The sequence below is a fragment of the Lutra lutra genome, chromosome 8 (genome assembly GCF_902655055.1).
Source record: "Lutra lutra chromosome 8, mLutLut1.2, whole genome shotgun sequence".
Classification (NCBI taxonomy): Eukaryota; Metazoa; Chordata; class Mammalia; order Carnivora; family Mustelidae; genus Lutra; species Lutra lutra.
In genome coordinates this window covers 111920572-111937573 of record NC_062285.1, presented here as the reverse complement: position 1 = coordinate 111937573, position 17002 = coordinate 111920572, and the positions used below count along the sequence as shown (strand labels likewise).

The following is a 17002-nucleotide window of genomic DNA, read 5'->3' as shown; positions in this document are numbered from 1 at the left end:
GTCAGGGGGAGATTTGACATGTATAGAGGAAAACGCAATGCTAAGATGGAGCAGAGAGGGTTTTAGTGATAATTGGCCTTGAAGGTTAGAGTCATGTGGCCACAACTCAAAGTAGGACAAAAGCTACTAGAAGCTCGAAGGAGCAGGGAAGTAATTCTTCTCTGGAGCCTCCAAAGAGAAGGTGGCCTCACTGACTTTTGCCTTGATTTCAGCCCAGTGATACTGACTTTGGATTTTTGGCCTCCAGAACTGTGAGAAAATATATTTCTGTTGTTTTAAACCACCAGTTTGTGGTCACATGTCACAGCAGCCATAGGATAGGAATACATCATGCAACTGCATATTTGGTAGATAAAAACACATTGAATTCAGTTCATTCATTTAACCAGCTCTTACAATGAGCCTGATACCAGTCATTGAAATCGATTATGTCGGTTAGAATTAGTGAAAGCATGATTCAAGTTGTTAGGTGACTCACATTAGATTAGACAAATTTCCAGAAGAGGGCATGGGATCAAGACTATAGGTGAAGGAATCTACTTAACAAAGAAGGAAAGATTATTTCTTCAGACAAGAATAATAGGAAAGAAGGAAAGGCAAATCATTAAGAATGGAAAGAGGGGTTTTGGGAGTTACCCTGCCTAGATACAAATCCTGCTTCTAACACTAATCTACTAACTTCTCTGAAAATATAAAAATGAGTGTACTCAGTATGCCTATGTTATAGAATTATTGATGTAATAACTTTATAATAACATAAAATAATGTGGCTGGCTTATAGTGTTTATTAAAAGTATTTATTAAAAGTTATCAAGATTTTAAATAAAAGAAGGGTCAATGTGATTGTTAAAATTATTAGTATCAACAGGTATTCTTTTCTTTAAAATTTGTATTTTTTACATTATTTACTTATTTATTATTTTTTAATTTAATTTTATTTTTTCAGTGTTCCAGGATTCATTGTTTATTATATTCAGTTAGCCAACATATAATACCTAGTTTTATGTGATATCTGGATTTTTAAATTAAAAAAAAATTAAATTTATAGTTTATACAGTTAACATGCAGTGTACAATATTGGTTTCTGGAGTAGAATTCAGTAATTCCTCACTTACATAGAATGCCTAGTGTTCATCATAACAAGTGCCCTTCTTAATACCCATCACCCAGGTAGCCCATGCCCCATTCATCTCCCTCCATCACCCCTTACCTTGTTCTCTATAATAAGAGTCTCTAATGGCTTGTTTTCTTCTCTCCCATGTTTCTTTTCCCCCATCCCATATGTTCATCTGTTTTCTTTCTTAAATTCCACATATAAGTGAGATAATATGGGCTTTGTCTTTCTCTGACTGACTTAATTTTGCTTAGCAAATATACTCTAGCTCCATCCATGTTGCATATGGCAAGATTTTATTCTTTTTGATGGCTATATAATATTCCATTTCATATATTCATATATATATATATATATATATATATATATATACCAAATCTTCTTTATCCATTCATCAGTCAGTGGACATTTAGACTCTCTCCATAGCTTGGCTATTGTTGATAATGTTTCTATAAACATCGGGTGCATGTATCCCTTAAAATCTGTATTTTTGTATCCTTTGGATAAATACCCAGTGGTGCAATTGCTGGTCATGGGGTAGTTCTGATTTTAACATTTTGAAGAACCTCCATACTGTTCTCCAGAGTGACTGCACTAGTTTGCATTCCCAACAACAGTGCAAGAGGGTCCCCTTTGGCCACATCCTCACCAACGCCTGTTATTATTATTCAACAGGTATTCTTTTGAATATTTTTAAAATTTTATTTATTTGACAGAGATCACAAGTAGGCAGAGAGGGAGGCAGAGAGAGAGAGAGAAGGAAGCAGGCTCCCTGCTGAGCAGAGAGCCCGATGTGGGGCTCGATCCCAGGACCCTGAGATCATGACCCGAGCCGAAGGCAGAGGCTTAAACCACTGAGCCACCCAGGCACCCCTTCAACAGGTATTCTTAATAAATTAAGAAGCTAAAGCCAATTCTTTTGAGGATTAGAAGCATAAGGAAATTAAAGTTTAGTAAACAAGTAAAAGTACTTATTTGTGATGTGACAGTGGATAAAATAGGTGGCATGGATATTTCTACAAATATCAGTATTAATGCAGTTATTGAAAATTAGAAAATCAGTCACATATAAAGTATTGTGAATTAGACAAAGTAAATAAATAAAACAAATTAAGGAAATTAAGTTAAGAAGAAAGTAGAAATACACCCTTTGCTTCCAATATTTGATTCGGGAATTATGACCAATATATAGATACATAAAGGTCAATAGTAAGTATTCAGGCTTTGTGGTTAATATGATCTCTATTGCAGCTACTTAGTTCTGCCACTATAATATAAAAGCAGCAATAGACAATACATGGGCAAATGAGGATATCTATCTTCCAAAATGACTTAAAAAAAAAAAAAAACAGGTGGTGGTGGGGGCAGTGTTGGGTACCTGGGTGGTTCAGTTGGTTAAGTGTCCAAGTCTGGATTTTGGGTCAAGTTATGATCTCAGGGTTGTGAGATTAAGCTCTGCTTCAGGCTCCATGCTGGGTATGGAGCCTGCTTGGAATTCTCTCTCTCCCTCTCTCTCTGCCCCTCTTCTGCCCCCAACATGTAATATAAAATAAAACAAAATAGGGGCGCCTGGGTGGCTCAGTGGGTTAAGCCGCTGCCTTCAGCTCAGGTCATGATCTCAGAGTCCTGGGATCGAGCCCCGCATCGGGCTCTCTGCTCAGCAGGGAGCCTGCTTCCTCCTCTCTCTCTGCCTGTCTCTCTGCCTGCTTGTGATCTCTCTGTCAAATAAATAAATAAAATCTTTAAAAAAAAAAATAAAAAAAAAATAAAACAAAATAAAAGAAAAAATAAAATAAATAAAAATGGGTGGGGAACTGGATTTGATAACTCCTGACCTAGATAATTATGTGGTTTTGAGAAGACTTATAACCTTAATTATCCTCAACTTGAAGATTTATAAAATATGGAATATGACATTTTCCTTGTACCGGTTACCTTTCTTGGTGACCAGGTCACCAAGTGCGTCGGTAACACTGGAACAAATTCCAAAACCATTTTGGACTAGTGAATCAGAAATTCCTGGGTGGTACTTGTAGTTCTGCTTTTCTAAAAGTCTTCATAGAGATCTGATGCAGCTTGGTGCAACATTAGACCAACAGCTCACTGAAATGGTAACTAAAATATTTATTATGGAGCCTAACATAATATGAGCACTCACAACTTAACAAGGCAAACGTGTCTATTCTGTGGAAAATAGACTAAAGAGCTATCAAGAAAGGATCTGAAGAAAAAATTAACAGAATGGCCATTTTAGGGGTCCATATATGATAGAAGGCAAGAATGATAGTCCCTTTTATTTTGGTCAGGCCTGGAGATTAAAGGGCCAATTTAATGAATGTGCCCTGGGCATGTTTTAGCGCAAGTTTAATAAGATTATTTTCTTTTTCTTCCTGTCTTGAGTATAGAGTTCCTCTCCTAGGAGCTTGGGGCATAATTCAGATACAGAGACTTCAAATTCTCAGCAACCACTAATCTACTTTCAGTCTATGTACAATGTTTGGCCTTCTGTGATGGGCATCTTTAAATTAGCATAATTTGTTATGGGTTAATTCATATTGTAGCAGGCATGAATACTTCACCCCCCAACCCTTATTGATTTAGGAATCATAACCTTAGTGTAGACGCTTAAAGCAGGACACAGTCACACATGTGAGCAAGTTTATCTTCAGTATCTGAGGCACAGTGCAGCTAAAATTAGTCACAACGGTCAGTGATTACTTAGGTGTTGGTGGTTGGTGGTGTTTTGTTTTGCTTTTGAGGGAAAAAAAAGCCTTTATTGATATATAGGTTACAATGAAATAAATAGAGTGACAGTTTTGGGGGGAATAAAAACTCGGGCAGGATCTCCGTGTCTCCACCCCAGCTCTAGCTTCCAGCCTCTGCCTTCATACTGGCCAGTTTGGACGATGAGGCCTTGGTGGGCATGCCCGGCCTCCTTGGGCCCTTGGGAACTCTGTCTTCCTGGCCAAGGGTTCAGGTACCATCTTAGACCTACCACCCCTGGGAGGAGCAGCGGCCTTGGCTTTGGGCCCCTCTTTGGCCACATAGGCAACCACCTCTTCAGGGACGTGGTTTTCCTTCTTTTTGGCTGGAGAAGCAGCACCATTCTTGCCCTTAGGGACTGTGGATTTTACACTCGGACTCCCAGCTTTTGTCTTCCTGTGGGCCTTATCACCTTGGCTCTTCCTTCTGCCTTTGACCTTTGACTTCCCACTGAGCCTGGTGGCACTGGGAGGGGCCCATGGGGCCTTGTCTGGCTGTTGGGAGGCCTTCCTGGCCTCACTCACTCCTGCCTCTTGGTCTCCTGGCCGCCTTTCTTAGGTAAGGTGGTAATTCATACTAGAGACTGATACCCATCTATTTCTTTAGCTTCAGGGTGGTGGTGGAGGACCATTGTGGTTTCATGTATTTTCATCATTTATATTCCTTCTAATAGTTTCCCATTTCTTCCCTCCCTCCCTTCCCTGAATATCATGAAATACACACTTAAATGTATGGACACCCACACCCTCTACTCAAACAGTCTTAAAATTGTCTTAAAATCACTTTCTCATCTTACTTTCATGCCTTTCTATCTTTAGAATCACCTATATTATGAATCTACTGGTATCAGAATGTGTTCCTATTCTACCATGAAATGAGGTTTTTACTCACTCTCCAAACTTATATTTTATGTCAACAGTGTGCCAAGTATTGAGTGAAATTTTGGGGATATCATGATGAATAAAATGTAATGCATAGTATTTGACCTCCTTAGAACCAGAGTTTTCCAAAGGAGATAATCATCTATATCTATATTTATATCTATATCTACGGAGATATATGTATCTCCATATAATTTTAACTGTATGATAATCACCATAATAAACTACTGACCATAACATGGTTGCTGGAAGAAGAGAATGACAGAAGATGTTCTAAAATTAGATAAAGGTGGTAGTGGATGGCTATGAACATATTAGAAAACCACTGAATTGTGTACTTTAAAAGGATGAATTGTTCAATATACAAATTATATCTCAATGAAGCAGATATAAAAAATTGGAGGAAAAGAGTTTGGTGAATGATCAGACAATAGAACAACTAATTAAAATCAGGAATCCTTGAGAAATAGATAGCATGTAGCATCCAAATTTATATATATCTCCTCATTAGTTTATGGTGCCCTTTACATTTTAAAGAAACTCTTAAAAAATACATCATATTTCACAGAACAACATGTCAAAAGCCCTATGTTCCCATCACCATAATAATAAAAAAAAAAACTACTAGCAATTTGTCCTATTTGATTCAAGACTTTTAATATGTAAAAGAAAGAAAATATTTTGCATAAATGTAAATTCCTTTTCAACCAATAGCCTGGATCTTTATTTCTATTTTGTCAGAAAAGCCACCAATGATTAACATTAATATTTTCAAACTGCCAGTTAAGGTGCATGCATTGCAAAGTATAAAAATAAAATGCTCATTTAAAAGATGTGAAAATTATATTAATAAAAGTGTTGCTATCAATCTATATTAGGAGAGGCAATGACAGCCCTAAAAAAAACAAAACAAAACAAAAAAAAACCTATTTCTCAGAGTACAAGTAGTTTAGTAAGATGTTTAAATTTTTCAGTAACGTGAATAAGGAGAAACTTGACAATACCATTGGGAAGTTAACAAATATTCAATTTTTCTTTCATTCTCTTCCAGATATCTTAATGTATTAGTTTGAAGTAAAGAAGGAAAGCCTGTAGGAAAAAAAAGAACTAGAAGAATGAGTTAACTGAATGATATAAATCAAAATAAATAATAGTATTTTCTTTTAATAGAACAATAGTTTTGAAACGTAAGAGCAGGAACTATAACTTGTTTCTAAAACTCAAATTCATTTTAATTTTGAGTTCCCATCTTTCCAGGCAGGTGACCAACATAACCCAATCATTTATAAATATCTCCTACTTTCTTTATAAGCTAGAGTCAGTCAAAATATTGGGATTTTAGTGGTCCAGAATAAGGACCTCATATGGATCATGTGACTCTCCATGCAAAAACTGTATTTTATAAAATGGAAATCAATATGCATTTTAAACACTTCACTGCATAACCTCAGGTGTTCAGGGTTATTGGACAGGTTAGTGTCAAAGTTCAGAAAGAAATGTCAAAGAGTTAAACATGGGCAAAGACCATCTATGCAAGAATAAGGTTTGAAATGGGATCATTGTCAACATAAATGCTCAGATTCATCACCTGTTTGAGGCCCATGTTTCAAGTGGCCATAAAGGAAATACCACAAGACTATCTGCGGTTCTGTCTGGTTTTATAACGTGTCATTTCTTTTTGAATTCTTTGACTTACTGGCATTTTTTTTTTTTTTTTAAGATTTTATTTATTTATTTGTCAGGGACAGAGGGAGTGAGAGCGAGCGAGCACAGGCAGACAGAGAGGCAGGCAGAGGCAGAGGGAGAAGCAGGTTCCCTGCCCAGCAAGGAGCCCGATGTGGGACTCGATCCCAGGACACTGGGATCATGACCTGAGCCAAAGGCAGCCGCTTAACCAACTGAGCCACCCAGGCGTCCCACTTACTGGCATTTTGAAACTCGGATATCACCCAGGTGACCACAGGGAAGCATGGCTCGGTTTCTCACACTCTCTTTTACTTGCCCTCTGCTCCCATCCCACATCCCTACTTGTGGCATAGCTCCCTTGTCTTCCCCAACCCAGACTACAGGAACATTTTCCTAATCCAAGGCTGAACCTACACTTGCTATGCCTGCTCACAGCAATAGATCGATCAATCGATCTAGTATAGCTATCCTTCCCTTAACGCAAATGCCTCTTCCTAGATACAAGTTTTGGCTTTCAGGAATAAAAAGCAGGAAGAGCCACAATTTCTTTTTGATTCTTTTTTTTTTTAAATTTTATTTATTTATTGACAGAGAGATAGGGAGCACAAGTAGTCAGGGCAGCAGGCAGAGGGAGAGGGAGAAGCAGACTCTGCTAAGCAGGGAGCCTGATGTGGGACTCAGTCCCAGGACCGTGGAATCATGACCCAAGCCAAAGGCAGCTGCTTAACTGACTGAGCCACCCAGGCGCCCCAAATTCTTTTTGACTCTTATATCAACTAAATTCTTGAATTGGGAAAAGAAAAATGCCAATATTATATACCATTAAGTAATATGATATGGATAGAAATAAATAATAGATTAATGTCTCAAAATACTGTCTGCAGTAGGCTAAGGTATGTGAATGAAAACACTTCAGACATGTAATAGGCTCTTCTCAGTTTTTATAAATAATGAGCCTTTGAGAATTCATTTAAGAAAATGAATGTATAAGGAAGAGACTTACATGTTTAATGGAAGATTTCGGTTTCTAAAGAACTTAAACTCTTCTAATATTCATAATTGGGTTTTAACATCCAGGGTCTTTGAATTTGTATTTTATGCAGTACCTCTGTACTGTCTTAGAAAATATTAAAATATAAACATTAAATATAATTTAAAAATATTTTTAAAAACAACTTAAACTTTTGTTCTTTCAGTTAACTTGAAATTTAATAGATTAAACAAACTAGTTCAATGTTTAAGGGAAGTGTATTTTAGTGATTTTGTAAAGGATTAATCAGAGAAGCAGAAGATTTTTGCGTGGAGATGATGTTGATGATTTTGATGAGTTCTTAACATATTTCCTTAAATAAATCATCAAGACAGATTTAAATGCCAGATTTCTTTTTTTAAAAAGATTCTGTTTGTTTTTAGCTCAGAGATAGAGAGAACTAAAGAGAGGATCGTTCTCATCCGTTCAACATTGATAAACCTGGGACAAACTGCACATTAATTCTTTTCTCGAACCCATCACAGTTAGGTTGCCCTGCAATTAAGTAACCTGAAACCTTAGGAAAGAGAGCCACCTGCAGCAACAAAACAAAACAAAACAACCCAAACCGGGTCCCTCTCATTTGCTTACTTAGAATGGATAAGAAACACAGATTAGATTATTTTAACAAATTGCTAAAGACTGATATGGATTAAACTAGTGTGGGAAGCCCATTGGAGCAGGAAGATATGAGGAGTTCACAAACTTTTTCAGACCTTCTCTCCTTGAACCTGACCATATTACAGAAAAACAAAACAAAAAAAACAACGACCAAAAAAAAAAAAAAAAAAAAAAAAAAACAACCCACAAACAAACAAAACAAAACAAAACAAAAACCCAGGGAGAACCCAAGAAAGCTCTTCTCCTAGTATGGTTGAGAAAGTAGATAAGCATCAGCTTCTGAAATTTTGTCCAGATCCCATCTCCTCTATCTCCCATTCAAAATGAAATATTTAGTCTTCAGAGAGAAAACAATAAATCTGTTGCTTTAAGGCACTGGTGGAGACTCATTGCAGCTGATGGAAGGGAAGAAATTTTACCCGTTCTAAACAGTATCTTCCAAAAATAGAAGGGAAGCAAACAATCCTCAACTTACTCAAAAATCAGCATTTCCTTAATACCAATGCAAGACAGAACCATTTAAAGAAAACATCAGACTCATATGGCTTATAAAAATAAATACAAAAAAATCACCAAAATGTTAACATATTAAATTCAGCAACATATACAAGGGATAATACATTACCACCAAGTAGGATTCACCCCAGGAATGCAAAACTGGTTCAACATTCAGAAATCAATGTAATTCTTTATATGAGTAGACTAAAAAAGAAATGCCATATGATCAGCTCAATTAATACAGAAAAGGCCATTTGAAAAAAAAAAAAAAAAGTCATTCATAACAAATAGTCTTAGCAAACAATGAATTGGAAAGAATGGCCCTAACATAAATAATACACTTTTCCCCTAAGTTCAGGAAGAAGACAAGAATGTCTACTCTCACCATTGTTATCCAATATCATACTGGAAGTTAAAGCCAATGAAATGAGGCAAAAACTAAAAGGCATAAAATATATAGTTTGTAAAGGAAAAAATTAAAAGTGAATCTGTTCACAGAATACCTCTTTTGCTATATAGAAAAACCCAAAGAATCAACCAGAGCTAATGCATTTAATGTGTTTACTTAGGATATAAGGTCCAGCTACAAATAAATAATATAACCATAGTCCTAAACAGACCCTAATAACAGGTTTTGAAGTCTAGGCTATCCAGTACCCCCTATGGCTCTTTTTTTTTTTTTTAAGAGATTTATTAAGTTTATGTGTGTTCCTTTTTTCCATAGGAACTTTATTATTAATATTTTTTTGTTCCAGAAAATACAAAGAATAGCTTGTTGACTATTGTATTGTGGTTGCATTATGTATAAAATATATTAATCAGTGAAGCATTGGATTTTTGCATATATATATATATATATATATATATATATATATATTCAAAGAAGTACATTAACCAGACATATCTTTACATCTTTATGATGTTGAGTAAACTTATCTATGAACGAGAAATGGCTTTCCATCTGTTTGAATATATTCATAGGTCTTTCGGTAGTGTGTTTTTTCCTCATACAAACGTGGCTCATTTTAAAAAATTGAGTTTTTTTAATTTAAAAAATTAGGTGTATATTTTTATTGCTCATTTATTTTTTTTTTAAGATTTTATTTATTTATTAGAGGGAGAGAGCACAAGCAGGGGGAATGGCAGGCAGAGGGAGAAGCAGGGTCCCATGTGACTTGATCCCAGGACCCTGGGATCATGACCTGAGCCAAAGGCAGATACTCAACTGACTGAGCTGCCCAGACACCCCTTTAATGTTCTTTTACATGGATTTCCTGTTCCAGTATATCTTGTAACTAATTGTGTATATGAAAGAAGTAGACTGGGCGGAAGAAGCTGCAGTGTGATGCAGGCCTAACCAAGCCTCATCCTACCTGGTAGGGAGCTCTGTAGCAAGGATCACCTATGGTATGCCCTCAGGAGAGTTGATTCTCTGCAACTGGGGCAGATCCTGAAGGTGATGAGAAGGATAGCCTGTCTTACCAGTTCACTTTCCAGAGCTAGGTAGGCCACAAGTCTGTGAAAAGGGATTTGAGCAGGGCATCTCTCTACCACAGCTGGGAATTGTTATTTGAAGCTCAGTGAGAAAGCTGAAAACAGGAGAGCATTCAGGGGAACATTTAACCCAACAAGCAGAGACAGGAGAGTCTGAAAAATGGAGTGCGAAGATTAGAAATCGAGGCAAGTTGGGTGCCTGAGTGGCTCAGTCAGTTAAATGTCTGTCTTTGGCTCAAGTTATGACCTCAGGTTCTGGGATTAAGCCCCACACTGGGCTCTCTGCTTAGCTGGGAGCCTGCTTCTCCCTCTGCCTCTGCTCCTTCCCCTGCTTGTGCTGTCTTGTGTGCATTCGCTCTCTCTCTCTCTCAAATAAATGAAATAAAATAATTGAGGTAAGTTTTGGAGCTTTGTCAAAAATCAAAGGATTCATGCTAAAGATTGAAAAAAGTGGATTTATTTGGCAAATGATTCATCTTGAAAGTTTTAGCTGTGCATTTTTTAATGAAAAAGAAAGTTGCAATGGATTGTGGGTTGGAGTAAGAAAAGTTGTTTTCAAGTGTATTTTCAAGAAAATTGAGTATATTAAAATACTAGAAAAAGGGTCTAGAAAAAAGAATAAGTTAAATATATAAAGGGGAAGGGAGCTAATTGATAATAAGAAATCTTCAAAGAGCCCCAGGCCATGTATGGAATAATTATTTTTTGAGAAGATTAGGGATATTTTATCCAGTGTGACAGGATAGAAAATAAATGATTAGTGTTTGTGAAGTCTGTGGTATTTGTGGCAATAGCTTAGTGAAGTGTTTGTTTGCTAAGAAGTCCAAGTCATTTACTGAATGTGAGAAAGAAATTGGAGGTTAAGTTCAAAGAACTTGGGGAAGCCCGACTCTGGGAGTTGTGAAGATTGGGGAAAAAATCCAACAAGGCAAATACCAAGATTTCTGGGTGCATTGAAAACCCACTTAGGTTGGAACCACAAAGTATAATAACATCAGTCAAGAGCCGTGCTGTTCCATATAGTAACCAGTAGCTATATGTCTATTAAATTAAAAATTAAAACAATTGAAAGTATAATTCAGTTCCTTAGATGTACTAGTCATGGTTTTACTACTCAGCACGGATATAGCAAATTTCCATCAATGCAGAAACATTCTATTGAATAGTCTACACTAGAAAGTTGGCTAATTTGTGTGCAAATAGTGTTCAGCAGCCCAGGAGCAACAGCTGAGAGTACATACATGCACTTACACGGTCCCTGTTCTGTGGAGAACAGGAGATCAATGCCCAAACAAAACAAAACAGAAAGGTGCCTTGCAAAGACCAATCTGCATATAAAAAGATAAGAAGAATAGGAAAGAGCTGATATATAAATACTCTTGGGGATGTCAAAGAGGCTGAGTCACAGAGTGAAAGAGCAGGAAACATTGTGCTCAGAGGGAGGTAATGTTAGTATTTCACAGATAAGACGTTCTTGGTGAGGACAAAGCTCAGGGTGTTTGGGAATGGGTTTGGAGATTCATTCATTGGAAGAGCCAGGGAAATATGGTGCTGAACAGATAATATAGCTTAGATGATGAAGTCACATGTATAGATTATACTTTTATAATGGGTAGGAAAACAATTTGTTAAATGACAGAAATGGAGAATAATAAGAGTGAGAGTCAAGCAATAAATGACCCATAAAGAAATAGGGATGGAGACACATACAGGTTTAGAAACTAATTTGAGATTAGGTTTATGAACCACCTACTGGTTATATTTTAGTCCATCATTGTCATATTTTTATTTTTCCTACATATGAACGAGAAAGTAGCAAACCAAAATTGGTAAATTGTGAGTGTGGACTTAGATAAATCCGGGCTTCTTACCTCAGCTCCATACCATTTACCTGACATTTAATTTGTGGTAACATTATATAACTTAAGTTTCCTTTCTTCCTTTTTGAAACAGAAATTGTAGAACTTACCTCTAAGATGCACTGACCCACTTCCTACTTAGTCTTCTTTCTTTTCCCACTGTGTTCCAGCCACACAGTCATTTGCCCCTTGAACATTTTTAACTTCAAAGTCTTTGCATTCCTGTATCAGCTGGGTTCCATCTGAGAAACAGAGATATTGACTGAGGATATTCTCCTTTATATAAAGTCAGCTGATTATAGATGTTATTCATATCTACCATATGACTTCACAGCAAGAACTAGGTAAGTGATTGATCAAATAACTGGTGTTTGATTGAATAATAGCCTAACCAAACTGATACATAAAACACACCATCATAGTCCAATGTCAACACTTTACCTTGCTCTTCATGTTTCTGCAGATTACAGACCTAGGAGGATTTTTTGTTTTTTTGACTGTCCTGTATAAAATACCTTGTTCACTTATATGTCCCAAAAATCATGTTTATTTATTTTATACTTGTGTCTCTTCTGTTTATTTATTTCATTTATTTCTTGTCTCTTACCCTTGCCTTAAGGACTTAGGGATCTTAAGGGATCATGCCTGTTCACTTCACTGCTATATCCCACATGTCTCACACTGAGCTTGCAACATAACACAAAGAAGCTTAATGAATATTTATTGAATAAAATGTCTGGAAAAAATTAACATTCAAATAATTACAGTTTCCAAAGTTGTGTCCATGAGCCAGACTTCATTTTATAATTAATAAATGAGTTAATGAATTCTTTTCCTGTTTTGCTCTTACAAATTTTATTTGTAGATTTTCTTATATATTTACTGGCTATATACACACACATTTACCAACCTCCCCTGCATACACACCAAGATATATGTCTACAAAGGCAAGTTTACTAGAAAATTTAGACTTGTTTATTCCACATTATGTTATAAAATGTGATCCGTAATGTTTTAAAATTTGGGGTCATAAGTTGACTGTCTATTGCATATGTTTATTTAAAATTCTGTAAATATGATGAGGGTATGCCATCTGTAAGTGTTACTAGCTTATGCCATTTTTAAAAATTATTTTCTTGTCATATCACATATCTTCCCCAATGCCCATCACCCAGTCACCCTATCCCTCCCACTCTCCACCCCTCCAGCAACCCTAAGTTTGTTTCCTGAGATTAAGAGTCTCTTATGGTTTGTCTCCCTCTTTGGGGGGGAGACAAACCTTCTCCTTCTCCTATGATCCTTTGTCTTGTTCCTCAAATTCCTCATATCATTGAGATGATATGATAATTGTCTTTCTCTGATTGACTTATTTCATTTAGCATAATAACCCTAACCCTCTAGTTCCATCTATGTCATTGCAAATAGCAAGATTCCCTTTTTGATGGCTGCATAGTATTCCATTGCATATATATATACCACTGCTTCTTTATCCATTCATCTGTTAATGGACGTCTTGGCTCTTTCCATAGTTTGGCTATCGTGGACATTGCTGCTATAAACATTGGGGTGAACATGCCCTTCAGATCACTACATTTATATCTTTAGGGTAAATACCCAGCAGTGCAATTGCTGGGTCATAGAATAGCTCTATTTTCAACTTTTTGAGGAACCTCTATACTGTTTTCCAGAGTGGCTGCACCAACTTGCATTCCCACCAGCAGTGTATGAAGGTTCCCCTTTCTCACCAATATCTGTTGTTTCCTGACTTCTTAATTTTAGCCATTCTGACTGGTATGAGGAGGTGTCTCACTGTGGTTTTGATTTGTATTTCCCTGACACCGAGTGATGTTAAGCACTTTTTCATATGTCTGTAGGCCATTTGGATGTCTTCTTTGGAAAAATGTCTGTTCATGTCTTCTGCTCATTTCTTGATTGGATTATTTGTTTTTTGGGTGTTGAGTTTGATAAGTTCTTTATTGATTTTGGATACTAGCCCTTTATATGATATTATGCCATTTTTTTATGTACCATGTACTTTGTTCATTTTTCTTTTTTCCTTGGCTTTACACATTAGCCTCTGTGATTTTTCTTTACCGATATTTACCACTCTGCCCACTCCTGTTCACTCCTGGAATGTGTTCTTAGTATACTTACCCATGTTTATGTAATTATAATCAAACATATATAGGATCATATTCTATGCTGACACTTGTTTTTTCAGTAAGACCTTGTAGAATTGATCGACTGATATTGTTATAATTCAATCTTCCTGATATTTCACATAAGAATATAAGGTACAAATGTACCTTCATTTTTGAACACTTTATTTATGGGCATAAACTATATTTCCACATCTTAGCCCTACAATCAGTTCTTTAATACACATCCTGGAAATTTTCATTACTTCTATTTCAATGGGAAATAACCAGGAGAATGAGTGAGTGTCACAAGTAGTTTTCAAAACAAGCTTTATGAATTCACATTCTTACTGACAATGATCTCTAAATTTTTGCCATAAGTAGATTTTGTAGCTCTTTTAATTTTTGTGAGTCTGATTAAATTGATTTGTTTTGAACATTTGGATTTGTTTAGCAATTCTATTCATATCATTTAATATTTAATCATCCAGTTATAAATACAAGTAAGTCTAAATGTTTTTCATTAAAAAGATGCCTTTAAAATGATATTTATTTCTGTTTTAAGAATTATGCATGGTTTTTTGGCTATTGGATATGTCTCAGGAAAGACAGTGGTATTAAATTTGTCATGTCCCTTAAAGAGTGTCCTAGTCCACGTTGGCATGTGTTGAAGTAAAGCAGGATAATTCATGACCTTCATAAACTTAGTTTTTTCCTGTATTTTTGAAGCCCTAAAATTTTAGTTTACTTGAAAATCAGACTGCTTTATGTTATATTGTAAAACATACTGTGTTATTTTTTAAAAATGCGGGTCATTTTGAAATCTATAATATAGACAAAACAAATATCACATTTTGTGTGTGTGAAATAGAAACATTTCTAAGATTGAGAGAAGCCAAAATGAAAAAAAAAATGGTCACAAATGACAGTTTTCTGATTTTGTTTCTACTTTTCTTGGCAAAACTGTATGTACACTAATATTGAACTTTTAGTATTAGTGAATGTATATAGTGTAGGAATAATAAATTATGTGAACACTTATTTGTTTTAAAATGCATATATGTTTAAAAATTCTTTAAACAAAGGATGACCATGTTTCTCGGTCCTGAATATAACATTATACATCAATTTCATTAGGATATATTAGCCTTATAGCTGTGTTTGAATATTCATTTATTTCCTACACTAAGTATGTTTCTCTTTTGAGTAACTTTTCAGAAGATATAATTAGAACATAGCAATGTTGAAAGGTTACATCTGAGAATGCATTTTGTTGTTAAATGAGACTGCTGTGTATTTTCTTTACTTAAAATATAAGATACATGCAAAATGTCAGTGGTCTTATAATGCTGCTTCTTTGTATCATATACCTTAAAACCAATTTTTTGAAATTTACTTATTGTATAGGAAATGGATTAGAAAACTTTGACTCAATTTACAGTGTCTCATTTCCCTTAGAAATTTCACATACACTTCAGCCACTTTTGTTGACAATAGCTGCAGTAGAGTTTCTAATTGTGTTTTGAAAATGGTTTAAGGTAATCATACAACCTGAGTTTCTGTATTTTGCCTACCTCCCATTGCAGGGCTTATGAATTGATATGCAAATTTACTGTTGATTTTGATCTACCGGAATGGGACAATAGGACACTGAGGATAATACAGTGGTAGAAGTTGATGTGAGATTTGGAGATGAAAATAAAGATAATAGAAAGAGGAAGTTTAGTTTTTGTGTTTGGCCCTTTCTGAGCTGTAGTTCCCAGAAACTTAAAGATGATGTGATGACCAAAGCTATCATGAGGACCACATGAGAATACTAGGAAGGCTCTGGTTGGTGAAAATTGTGTGTCGTGAGTTATCTTTTGTGGCAGAAATAATTTGCTCATCACTATTCTGGAGTAAAAAATGTGGAACAATTATGTTTGCTTGAGTGGTTTATTGTAACTAGAAGAATTATAACAAACTTACCCATGTTAGGTTTTTTTTCCCTTAAAAATTATCTGCAGGTTAATTTTTTTAATAATATTGTCAAGTAGACCAAATGTAGCCTAAGTGTTATTTTGCTAGTTTCAGGGATACAAAGTGATTAAAGTATGACCACTATCCTCAGTAAAAATGCAGGGTTTGTCAAAGGCTATTCAAAAGATAAATAAGGCCATCCAAAGGGAAAATTGAGGAATGAGGTTAAAAAAAAAGGAAAAAAAAGGGGGAGGGAGTGCAACATTTATATTTTATATCAAGAAACAAAATGTAAAAAGCAGTTTCTCATAATACATATTTAGTTATATTAAATTTAAAATAATATTCATTATTTTTTTATAAATTTCACTACCTCAGTTTTTATACTCTGAAACTTGTTAATGTGAGCAAACTGTCAATATCTCTGAGTGTGTGTTCATGAGTGAATGTATTACATAGGTAGTCTCTCATCGAGAGAGCACGTCAAAATGAAACCTGATCCATTGTGAAAGTTCAGGGTCTAAGCTAGATGAGATCTTTTAGATACGTGTGTCTTTTAACCCTTTTCATACCATTTTGCTTTTCTGGCAAGTTTTAAACATAGACAACTTGAAATATAACCCTGTAGGCACACATCATGTGTCATGTATATTGGGGAGTTGTTGAAAAATTTCTAAGCTTATCTGGTTCACCGTCGCTGCAGTGGATAGCTAATGCATGAATTTGTACTGCATACACTGAGTTTTCTATGAGGGTGAGTAAAGAAAGACATATAATAAAGCATTTTTAGTGCTAAAATGCTACATCAGGCACCTTAATTTGCTGCAAATAAGACTAAATGAGAGTTTAAAATGAGAACATTGCTACCCTGTTCTTCTGGTAGCAGTGCAGCACCCTAACAGCGTGTAAGCCATCACAAGATTTAGAGCTCAACTCAATCAGTGGCAACAGAATTAGAA

At 35.5% G+C, this 17002-nt stretch overlaps 1 pseudogene; it reads right to left on the bottom strand.

The window, feature by feature from the left end:
- Positions 1-3979: 3979 nt before the first annotated feature.
- Positions 3980-16056, bottom strand: LOC125106991 (histone H1.8-like; annotated as a pseudogene).
- Between the last annotated feature and the right edge of the window lie 946 nt (positions 16057-17002).